Genomic DNA, 12,670 nt, shown 5'->3' on the forward strand with positions numbered 1-12,670 from the left:
CAGAGATGCAAATTTAGAAAATTGCCATCACTTAAGTAAAAAGTTAATCTCCCCGCAATGAGAAAAACAGAGTTTGCCTATGCATCATGGTGCTTGCCACTGGTAACTTCACATCTTCTGCCTTGTCCTATGCACTTAAATAGGAGATCCATTCAAAGGGATATCAAATGTGTACATGTTGTGCAAAGTTGCATCATTACTTCTCTCTAATTTGTTTGGTAATGCACGTATGTGCAATATTGCATATCTGTCTTGCTTTCCTCTGAGATGTGATCAAGCACTATTTTTCCAGATAAAGTACAACTTGTTTTTAAAATGTCATAATGATGCACCCAATTAGGAAAGAAAATGAAAAATGGATCAGAGGCCCACATGTGACTTGGGGGTGTCTTAAGCTGCCTTTCTCTGGTCTAAGAATTCAAGATGATACACCATGGAATGTTCCTTTAATTTTATCCGACCAACAACAAGGATACAGCTCAGAGCAGACATGCTTGGAAACAGTTTAAATTCCGTCCAGATCTAATACCTTCGAGTTGAGTTTTCTTTGTTCGTGTTTATGAGATGAGAGTCAGGGCTCTTTCCTTGCATCATAAAGGCTAGGTTCACACAACAAAATAGCACCTGAGGGCAGGACAAGAAGCAATGGGTGGAAGCTTGTCAAAGGCAGATCCAGGAAATAATAAGGAATTTCCTGTCAGTCAGAACAGCTCGCCTCCAGAATTGTGGGTGCTCCATTACTGCAGGTTTTCAAGGAAAGATTGGACAACCATTTGTCCAAGATAGTACAAGGAAGGACTCCTGTCTTGGGCAGGGGGTGGACTAGAAGTCCTCCAAGGTCCCTTCCAATCCTATGATTCTATGAAAATTAGACCAGGATGTTGTATGAAGTTAGTCAACAATGAAACCATAATGTGAGTTTCTTTCTCTCTGTCTCTCTCTCTCTCTTTCTCTTTCTCTGTCTCTGTCTCTGTCTCTCTCTCCCTCTCTCCTTCTCTCTCTCCCTCTCTCCTTCTCTCTCTCTCCTTCTCTCTCTCTCCATCTCTCCCCCTCTCACCCTCTCTCCCTCTCTCTTCCCTCACCCTCTCCCTCTCTCTCTCTTCCCCCTCCCTCCCTCCCTCCCTCCCTCCCTCCCTCTCTCTCTCTCTCTCTCTCTCTTTCTCTTTCTCTCTCCCTCCCTCCCTTCCCTCCCTCCAGATTAAATGTATTGTAGTAACCCAAACAGCAGAATTATTTGACAGGGTAAATTGCCACTAAACCACAGAGAGTGAGCAAGACTTTGCCTTTAGCTGAGTCCTATGGAGTTATTCAGTCAACCAAGTGACACTGGTTCCTCTTCTGTCTGGCCCCTGTTGGAAATGAACTTTGCTAGCTCGATTCTGGCCTGAGGTCTGTTGCCTGTTTTTTGGAATACTGGCTTATCCCAGTGGGTTTCTGACAAGTTAGAAATAGCAACAAATGGGAATCCTTGCATTGGCTCCTGTCTGCGCTGCCGTTGGATCATGTTCAGCTGTCTGAGAAGCAAATTGGAGTTTGGTGCCCCAGGCATTACAGCAAAAATACTCCAGCCTACTAGTTTGTTTCATCTTCAAAGCTCTGAATAAACACCAACTAATTAGAATGGTTTTTCCTCCTCCTTAGAAAAATGTAGCTAGCCCCTCCTACCCACCCCCAAAATAGGATGAAGATGAATCTTGACTGCAAATTATCTAGACGTCGGAAATGGCTTTTTATGACATCTTCTTGCAAAAGGTTGTTCGGGACGCCAGGTAACCCCAGAGCATAAGGTAGAATTTTGCTGGGATTTGAAACCTGTCCAAGTGCCTACAGTCGAAAACACAGAGGCAGCCAACTCAACTGTGAGACTAGCTGCCTGATAGGTTAGGATGGGGAGTCTGATCCTGAAATCCGAATACCTGCATAGGGAAGCTTCTGCTGCATGCTGTTAAACTGAATAGATATCCCCCTTTGCTAAAGGTGATAGTCTGATTAGGACAGTGGTTCTCAACCTGTGGGTCGGGACCCCATTTGGGGTCGAACGACCATTTCACAGGGGTCGCCAAACAACGCAGTCCACCATTTTTTTCCCCTTCTCCTTAGCTGTGCTACTCCCTTTTATTCTATTGGCTTTTGAAAGCCAATAGAATAGACTCTCTTGAATAGAGTCTAATTCTATTGGCTTTCAAAAGCCAATAGGAATTGTCCAGGCTGTCTCTGCCCTGCTGAGCCCGCCAAAAGTCCCATTCTGCAAACGGTGCTGCACCAGTTGAGTAGTCCTCGACTTACGACCGGTTGAGTAGTCCTTGACTTACGACCGGTTGAGTAGTCCTTGACTTACGACCAGTTGGGGGTCGCGGCATTAAAAAGGTTGAGAACCACTGGATTAGGAAGAACATTATTGTGTTCATTGAGGTTGGCCTGCCTTCCTTCCTTCCTTCCTTCCTTCCTTCCTTCCTTCCTTCCTTCCTTCCTGAAGTTTTCCTGGCAAGATTTTCAGAAAGGGTTTCTCTTTGCCTGCTACCTAGAGCTGAGAGAGAGTGACAGGTCCATGTTCATACAGCTAGCTTTGTGTCAAAGATGGGACTGGAGTCATAGTCTCCTGTTTTCTAGCCTGGTGCCTTGATTCCTACACCAATCTGGCTCTTACTAATTATTATACCCATGCTTTTCTGGGGTACAACAGAACAAAAGAGATTGCATGTACATGATTGCATACATATACATGGATGCATTTGTAGAAGAGTTTTTTCATACATCCATGTGTGTATGGGACATTTTATAGTTTCAGTAAACAATGAACATATTTTATTCTAACCTTCCATACATAATCTGAATCTGTAAGCAACTCATTCATAAGTCACAAGCAAGATTTAAATTTGTAACCAGAAGCACTTCCTCTAATTTGGGCATTGTGTGGCAGCTGTTTTTCATTAAAAACACATCCGTAAAGATTCTGATGATTTTCTGGCAAATTAAACTAGGAAAGCTCCATAACTTGTGAGTTTTCATCATTTCCTGAACATTTGGGTACCAAGAGGAATTTGTTGAACTACATCTCCCAATATTCCATGCCATTTTCCAGGGCTATCCCACCTTAGCAATTTTAACACCTATGGACTTCAATTCCCAGAATTTCCCAGCTGGCATTCTGGGAGTTGAAGTCCACAAATCTTAAAGTTGCCAAGGTTTGACATCCCTGCCATTGTCTATTTTGGTGACTTGAGCAATGTGATTGAGTACCAACATCTGGAGAACCTCTGTGTCACAGACCTAGAAGCTGTGCTATCATCTTCAAGGATTTTCTGCACAAACCTCTTGATTCCATGAGATGTCATGTGTCAATACTGTAATGAATTTGGCTGAAACCATTTCCGCTTCATTTTCAGTTGCCACAGTATTGGGAGAGGAGATGTGTGCTTTTAAAAGTTAGACAAAACAATAAAGTGTCCTATGGGAACCAAGGTCATTGCTACTTGGGTTTTGGCGGGCTGAGCTTTCCGTTAGAAAGCCCGCCAAAGTAGTTTATTGGGGAATGTGATAAATGACATCCTACTGGAGTGGGAAATTCAACTTTGTAACTTTGTAAGATTTGGGAGGGAACTTCAGTCTTGGTTTCACTTTTGATCCTGCCGATACTTTCTAACCAAAAAATATGTTCTTTAAGGAAATCTTTTGCCTTGGAGTTCTGTTTTTACTAGTCTTATCTATCGGAACCATGACATCATGCTCATTTTCCTTTATCTTACTGCATCTTGTATTAAGTGAGGGTGAAGAGCTGACACAAACTAATTTGAATGTCCTCTTATATCTCCCGTAGTATCTGTTACTAACCAAAGTGACCCCAAAAAGTTAGTTATAACATCATTATTTAAATCCCACCCTTTCCAGCTTGTATTCCAAGACTGAACACTATCACCTAGTTCTGGTGATTAATATATGTTAGCCACTTCTGGAATCACCTACATTTCCATATGTTTTAAATTAATTCTGAGGCAAAGAACAGGAGTTCTTTCTTCTGTTTAAGGAGTCTTGGAGATGCCACAGTTCAGCGGTATCTTCAGTAGGCCCAGTCAAAGCATCATAGAACTGTGAAAAGTTCTGAAAAACTCATTCTTTAGCCAGGGAATGTGCAGACTGCTCTCTGTTTTTTGGGCATGTTCTTAATAAAACTATTTCTTCCCTGATGACTAGATGTCAGCAGAACTAAACATCATGTAACTTCTCTCTTATGGGCACTTAATGGGCATCCATCTGGGATAAGATAAGATAACCTTTATTGCCATTTTTTACTGTGAACACACTGGCCCATGTTAAAATGAAATTCTGTTGCTTGCTCTCAAAATGTCATTGACTAAACTTTTTCAGATTTTATTCTATGTTGAGGAGCAAACTCCGTTGACCCAGACTGATGATGATTTAAATGTTGTTGTTGTTAATTGCGAAGTCGTGTCTGACCCATCGCGACCCCATGGACAACGTTCCTCCAGGTCTTCCTGTCCTCCACCATCTTCTGGAGTCCATTCAAGTTCACGCCTACTGCTTCAGTGACTCCATCCAGCCATCTCATTCTCTGTCGTCCCCTTCTTCTATTGCCCTCAATCTTTCCCAGCATTGATGATTTAAATAGAAGTATGCTAAGGAAGTTTCTACTTCTCTTTGTTGGGGGCAGGGGGAGACATAGTTCCTGAATAGATTTAATCTGTGGTCATAAGTCAAGGACCACTTGTATCCATCTACCCAGTTTTGTGGGACTATAACCTTCATCTTTCATTCAGCTTCTTGGAAGATGCCATGTGGGGAACACAGTCATTCATGCAGTCATGGATTAGAAAAGAGACTAGAACTCATTGCCTCCCAGCAACTTTCATGCCTAAGAAGAACTAGAATTCACAGTCTCTTAGTGATTCACCCAAAGTCATCTAGCCAGCTTTCAGATCTAAGGTGATATCAGAACTCCTGGTTTTCCGGTTTCTAACCTGATGTCTTAACCATTAGACCAAACTGGATCTCTGTACTGAGCAGGGTGCTAGATCCGTTAGTCCAGTGGTTCTCAACCTGTGGGTCGGGACCCCATTTGGGGTCGAACGACCATTTCACGGGGGTCGCCAAACAAGGCTGTCCGCCATTTTCCCCCCCCCCTTTTCTTTGGCCACGCCCCTGGCACCCGGTGATGTATAAGTGGTTGTGGGTCACCACAACATGGGGAACTGTATTATGGGGTTGAGGCATTAGAAAGGTTGAGAACCACTGCGTTAGTCTAAACGGGCCTTTCCTCTGTGTAATTTGATTGATCACTTTTAGATGCCCCGGGTTAGCAGGTACGATTTTTGGAAGTCCCACGTGACACCAGGCTGTCAGCTATTTTTGCACTAAATTCTACAAACAACGCAATCTGCAGAAATGCTGATGTCCCCCTAAACCTGTTAGCAGGTCTGTTCTGACTTAATAGATTTGCTTGATGGATTCAAAGCCCAAGAAGTTCACTGTTGGTTAGCTGGGGCCTCATAGGTATTGTGTGTGCTTTATCTTGTTCTCTCCTTATGTAAACCTTGCTTGAAAAACACAAAGCAAAATTGGGGTTGAAGTCCCAATTGTGTCAATATCATCCAATGATGTGGCAACGCGGGCTTGCAACATTTGATTCGTTGCAGAGAAGAAAAGGATTTGCAAGGCCTTGGCTTGACAAGGGAGGCTGCTCTGGTGCCTGTTGTGGAGGCAAGTCTACCCTGGGTGGCATTTTGATCAATCTGCTTGCTTTTCCTAGGCTATTCATGCTGCTGCTGTCCCTTCCTGTGACAGAGCCAAACAAAGCAGACAGAGCTTTACCTGGGATTCCTCACTTACCAATCCATCATCACAGGTGTGAAAAAAGGGGGGCAGCCCCACACAGGTAATGGGTTTGTATTGCAAAGATCCCTTGGAGAAACCTAGTTTTGATTTTTCTAACTGTTCGTCATGCAAAATGCATGCAACAGTTAGAAAAATTTAAGCTAAGGTTCTTTTTGCTGCAGAGAATGTGGTAAATCAGTAATGATGTTTAATAATATTTAATAATGAAACAGAGGCCTTGGAAAATTCCAGATACTTTCTACACATTGACAGAAGGGTTTATCCATCAAAGTTTGGATGATAAGGACTTGGATGAACCAAATATTGCAATGAATGATTGATGGGCTACCATGTTGGGTAAATTTGGACTATTTAGCTTAGTCAACGAGCCATAGCTAAACAAACCATGTTTTGGCCAAATGCTTTGTTTCTACTATTTCAAATGTTCTAACTTGGTCTTGGGAGATGCATTGGCTATGTTGATTGAGGGTTGCAGGAGTTTTAGCTCCTATACGCCTGAAAAGGGTCCAGCTGTGAACAACTGCATTGCTACAATCTTACCAACAACCCTTTAAGGTAGACTTGTATTCTTTGTATTGCCTGTGTATTAGGTTCATACTCTTCATTTTTCTCCAGAATCTCAAGGAGTTGATTCTTCTTCCAATTTTGTCTATATAATCCTATGTAGTAGGTTGGGCTGAGAAAGAGTGGTTAGACTAAAGTCATCAGTAGTGGAATGTGGACTTGAAACTGAATCTTGTTAGCCCCTGTTTAATTTTTTTACATGTACAGTAAATATAAAATCATATCTGAAGGTCATACTAGTTTTGTAGGGATGACACTTAGTAACTTGTAAAATAACATCTCAGGAAACCATTTCAGAGTGAGTCAATGAACAATGTATTATTATTAAATATTATACTTGTAATAAATATATTAAATATGGTATCATAGTTCCAGGCCAACTATTTATGTAGCTATTGGTTCTGGCTTTGGATTTTTTTTGGAGTCAGTTTTTGTTTGATGTGCTTTGAGTGCAGATATAATCAGTTAATTCTGATGAACACAATGAAGAATAGGCAGATCCAAGAAATTTTTAGTCCTGAAAACAACATTTGAAGCACTAACTGGCTGGGTCTTGGGGTGGCCCCATGGCATTTGGATGACAGTTCCATCTTTGGCACCTGACATAAAAATTTATCTTTGACAAATGTTCGTAGATGAGGCCATGAAGCAGATGTGACTGTCAGCAATCATTGGTAGTCTTTAGAAATATTGCTTATTATTTAGGAAAATGAGGCGGGACCAGTGCCTTAATTTTGAAGGACAAGAAAGAATATGTGTTTGGGTAGATGTGGACGTATCTGCTGAGCAAAACAGTTCCATAGGAGTTGGTAATTTCTTTTATTAGACTGATATCCCCTCTTTCCTTAACGGTGTAAGTTGGTGGTGCATAACATTATTTCCTAACACCTTTTTTTCCGGAAGCCTAATTAACCTTTGCTTCTTACAACAACCCTAAGAGGAATGTGGGGAAGAAAGGGATTATTGAGAGAGAAAGAATGACTATAAGTTTACTTTTTTCATGTCCTGGATTAGATTTGGATCGGGATGTACTGAGATCCAGTACAGGTAGTCCTCGACTTACGACCACAATTGAGCCCAACATTTCTATTGCTAAGCAAGACAGTTGTTAAGTGAGTTTTACAACCATTTTTGCCACAGTTACAGTAAGTGAAACATAATTATTAAGTGAATCTGTCTTTCTCATTGACTTTGCCTTGCAGAAGATTGAAAGAGATGACCGCAGGATTCCCAAGACAACACAACTGTCATAAATATGAATCAGTTGCCAAGCATCTCAGTTTTGATCACATGAGCACAGGGATGCTCCAACGGTCCTAAGTGTGAAAAATGGTCACGACTAACTTTTTTTCCAGTGCTGTTGTAACTTTGAACGGTCACTGAATGAACTGTTGTAAGTCGAGGAAAACCTGTACTCTAAACATGTATTATAAAGCTTTTGGAAGTGGTTCCATTATTTGCTTTGCAGCCACAAATCTCTGAATTGTTTCTTGGCTCGATGCCACAGGAAGTCTGAATCTAATGGCTTTAAGTTCAGAAAAGTAAATTAACTTTTCTACCTCCCTACCTGCAATTCTATATATAGGATTTTTTTTTTCCACTGTATTTTTTTTTTTAAGTTTCATTGTAGGTTTTCCCTTGCATGTAAGGTTATCCACTCAAAATGTGGCATTTCAAGAATCCAAGAACTCATTTCAAGAGTTCATTGCAACTTGAATCTTTGCAAGTACTTTTTGATTTTTTTTTTGATTTTTTATTTATTTTTTTGCTAAAACCTCTCTGTAGATAAGTCTGGAATGTGTGTAGGCTGCGCTAAGTTTTGGGTGGCTTTAAAAATAAATAAATAAAAGCTTTCTGTTATCAACATGAGCTGTAATGCATCAGCTTTGGAAATACCACCTGTTCAGAATGTAACTAGAACAGAAACAAGAATTTTGGATTGCAAAATTCTGTTTCAGTCTGGAAGATTTTCACCATCTTTTACTACCTTTGCCAGTGCAAACTTAAGTTTGCTCAGGGGTGTGCCTTTCGAAAGAGGTTGGAAGGTAAGTGTAATTTAGAGCAATCCTATCAATTCAGAAAGAAGTCACTAGGCCTACGGAAGTCCCTTGCAAGTTATAAACCAGACAGTCTCTGTGAAGGAAGGTTAGAAGGTGAATCCATTGTTTACTATTTGTAATTGTCTGGCTGGAGGTATGCTTGTTAGGTGGATGGCCTGAACTTCAGTTTCTCAGCAAAAACCACGGTACAAAACATGTTCCCACTTGGAATCAACAAAAGAAAAGCTAGTTATAAATGGGTTTATTAATTGGGGGGTCTGTTTCGCAAGGGGGGGGATTATTATTGCTGCAATATATTTGTCAGTATTCAACAAAAGGGGCAATAGATGTGTATGTGTCTTCATCTTTTTCCTTTTCTAATACCCGTTTTTGTTATTGTTTTGTTTAGCTTCCTTTTTGTAAGATTTCTTTTTTTCTTTTTTGAGTTTGTGTTTTAACTTTCTGAACAACGTAAAAAAAATTATTGAAAAAAGAAGGAAAAATGGATTTCAATAGAAAAGTTTTTCTTCCTTCTCTCTGATTTTTTTTTACATTGTTAAAATAATAGAATACAAAAGAAGGTAAGATGAAACAAAATATAACTGCTAAATACAGACGGTTTTAAAAGCACAGTGGAAAGATTTTCTAGCAATAAAATGTCTCCATTGTCTCTGTGTCCCCCAAACATTAGCCACAATTTAAATATTTATGTTTTACGTTGAAGGCTAATTCTGGGGATTGATTTCTGTTTCAGTCCTAGAAGCCGTATCCCAAATATCTAAATCTGCCCTTTCTTTAACGTGTTGCATATCCATTACGGTGGTAAGTTGTGATTGTCATAAAGTGGATCTTCATAAGGCTGACCTAATTTTGACCTTTGTTGCAGCAGTTGTTAAGCAAATCCCACAGTTGTTAAGTAAGCCCATTGTTCACTATGGTGTGTTTTTCCCAAAAACTGGAAGTAAAGGCTGGTTTTCATCAAAAATGAAAATTGTGGTCATATAACTGTCAGACACCGCCAACAGCTGTAAAGATGGGCTGGTTGCCAGGTGCCCAAAATGAAGTCATGTGACTGAGAGGGGGCAGCTGTGGGAACTTTGTCACCATATCATACGTTGTCAACTGTATAAAGGAGCCATTTCTGTTTGGATTTGGTTAAACTTCTATTGTGGATATATACACAGGTAGTCCTTGACTTACGACCACAACTGAGCTCCAAATTTCAATTGCTAAGCAAGACAATTAAGTGAGTTTTGTTCCATTTTACGGTATTTCTTGCCACAGTTCTTAAGTGAATCACTGCGGTTGTTAAGTTAGTGACACATTGGTTAAGCCAGGGGTAGGCAACCTTGGCTCTTTTATGACTCGTGGACTTCAACTCCCAGAATTCCTGAGCCAGCATGACTCAGCTTGGAAACCTCTCCCTTTCCCCTCAGCATGGCTGGCTCAGGAATTCTGGGAGTTGAAGTCCACGAGCCATAAAAGAGCCAAGGTTGCCTATCCTGGGGTAAGCAAATCTGGCTTCCCCATTGGCTTTGCTTGTCAGAAGATCACACAATGTGATCACATGACCCTGGGACGCTGCAATCATCATAAATACATGCCCGTTGCCCAGCGTCTGAATTTTCATTACGTATGTGACCATGGGGATGCTGCAATGGCTGAAAGTGTGAAAAGTGGTGATTAGTCACTGTTTCAAGTGCCGTTGTAACTTTGAACAGTCACTGAATGAATGGCTGTAAGTTGAGGACTACCTGTACTGACAATTTTGCCATTGCAGTATATTCTCCAGTTTTGGTCTCCCAATCTGATATCGTTGGCAAAGTTTTGGTGTGTTTTTTTTTTTCCTCTCTCTCTCTTTCTGAACTTCAAAATGATTTGATTTCCCCTTTAAAATACCAAAGAATAGCTGGGAGCTATTTAATAGGCATTGTGCTGAGTGCTTAATTGTGTCAACAGTTATTCACACATTAGTACTTGCTCTTCCTTCAGGTTTACACAGCACTGATTTGTTAAAATAAGTTGATCATATTTCTCATAAATAAAATTAGCTTTAGGCAAAGTAAGCACATGATGGGTGGGGAAAAAATTAAACGGTGGATGGTTATAGAGTTTGTTCATTTTCTAAATCTGTTAACTGAAAAGAATGTGTGAAAACTTTTGGATGTGAGTGTGCACTCGTGTCTGATTTAAGGACGTAGTAGACCACAACTCTATTTGCAAAATTATAATGAGCAGATAAATGGGGTAGAATAAATTCTTATTGTTTTTCATGTTGATGTTTTTGGGGAGGAAATACTTAGCTGCACTAGTGGAAATATTTTATGCCACAGTTGTTTTTCCCCCATTGAATGGAAAGGGAATGCCAAATGGAATATAATATAGCTGTGGCCACTTTGTCAAGGGCAATCGATGATTTGGATTCAGTTTAAGTTGGTTGTCTTTTGTTTCCAATGCAATCAGCCAAGGCTCACCAATTGTATTGGGAAAGGCAGGTAACTAACTTAATTCATTTCCAGTTTTCTGTAGGTCTCCTACACAAAGAATATATGAAATTTGGAAAGGAATTGTACGAAGGGTAGGTCTGCTTGTTTTGGGGCCCACCCATCTATGATCGAAGTGATAATGGGGAGATCATTAGCAGGATGCAGTTGTCCGTCTGCTGGTTCTCTCAGGGGTGCTGTTCCTGGATAGGAAGCAATATTTGAGATGAGCAAGTTGGAGACGGAAGAAGACAGTGGAGAGCAGACCTCCTGCTGCGAGTTAGGATGGGTAGTATCCTGAGTCTGGGGGAATTCCATAGAAGAAGCTTTACTGGTAGAACAAGTGAGGCCGGATTGAGGGTCAAGATTAGAAGACTGACTTCTGATTCAAGGCTGCTCAGGGATCCTTTGAAAGTTGACTTGCAAGGAGGAATGGTAGGCGGTAGATGGAGCGTCCAGGAGGAATGGTAGGTGATAGATAGAGCGTCCAGGAGGAATGGTAGGTGGTAGATGGAGCATCCAGGAAGAATAGTAGGTTATAGATGGAGCATCCAGGAGGAATAGTAGGTTGTAGATGTATCTTGAATGGAGATACTTACCACAGTTAATTGATTTCTACTGACCTGAAGATGCAGCTTTCTCTTATACCCACCACAGTTTTAATCTGGCATTTCTTCATCCCATTCTTTTCACTGTTTAATGAATATTTTGCTTTGTGCTTCTTAGTTTTGTTGCTGGATGGGCTATTGGCACTCCTGCCCTGAGGAACTCTTAGTTCCCATCATTTTTATTTTATTTTAAAAGAGTACTAAGTACAATTCATTGTGAACTACTTGCTATGATAGTCATCAGGTCCGTAGGAGGCCATCGCTTTCACCTGCCCGTGACTCTGAAGGTACTAAACTCAGTCCTAAAATAGCCCGCCCAACAGTTGAGAAGCACAGGGAAGGGCTGTCAGATGCAGTGGGAAGGAACCCCTATTTCACTGTGCAATCATATAAATCATCAGCTATTTGGTGGGCCATATCTGAATATGGCTTATCACTCTTCTGAAATATTGAATAACAAAATAACAAAGTTGGATGGGACTTTGGAGGTCTTCAAGTCTAACCAATTGGTCAAACAGGAAACCTTATACCATTTCAGACAAAGGGTTGTTCGGTCTCTTCTTAAAAACCCCGAATGTTGGAGCACCCACAACTTCTGGAAGCAAGTTCCCCTGATTAATTGTTCTGTCAGGATATTTCTCCTTATTTCTAGGTTGTTTCTCCCTTTTACTTTACCTCCTATTGCAAGGCTTTTGTTTTGAAACTATCTGACAGGAGCGCTGTCACCATACAGTGTGTATTCTGCCTCTGCCCATAGCAACTCTTGGTTGTCTAGACCAGTGGTTCTCAACCTTTCTAATGCCGCGACCCCATAATACAGTTCCCCATGTTGTGGTGACCCCCCAACCACTTATACATCACCGGGTGCCAGGGGCGTGGCCAAAGAAAAGGGGGAAAAAATGGCGGACAGCCTTGTTTGGCGACCCCTGTGAAATGGTCGTTCGACCCCAAATGGGGTCCCGACCCACAGGTTGGGAACCACTGGTCTAGACCAATATTTTTCAACCATGACGACATTAAGATGGACTTCAATTCCCAGAATTTCCCAGCCAGGGAATCTGGAAACTGAAGTCCATGCATCTTAAAATCACCCAAGTTAAGAAATTCTGGCCCAGACTAGGACTTT

The 12,670-nt window shown here is 41.0% G+C and overlaps 1 protein-coding gene across 3 annotated transcripts in view; it reads left to right on the forward strand.

Moving 5' to 3' along the window:
* LOC120310461 (transcription factor SOX-5-like) overlaps positions 1–12,670 on the forward strand; it is a 594,954-nt gene that overhangs the window by 386,064 nt on the left and 196,220 nt on the right. The window contains exon 4 of one of the 3 annotated variants that reach the window (XR_005557365.1): positions 5,765–6,170. The exons of the other annotated variants lie outside the window; for them this stretch is intronic. The gene's annotated coding sequence lies outside the window, so the exon portion shown is untranslated. Of the gene's footprint in view, positions 1–5,764; positions 6,171–12,670 lie in introns of those variants that run through there. 3 annotated transcript variants of the gene reach the window in all.

Source organism: Crotalus tigris, unplaced genomic scaffold (assembly GCF_016545835.1).
Source record: "Crotalus tigris isolate CLP2741 ecotype Arizona unplaced genomic scaffold, ASM1654583v1 scf7180000018188.699247, whole genome shotgun sequence".
NCBI classification, from domain to species: domain Eukaryota; kingdom Metazoa; phylum Chordata; class Lepidosauria; order Squamata; family Viperidae; genus Crotalus; species Crotalus tigris.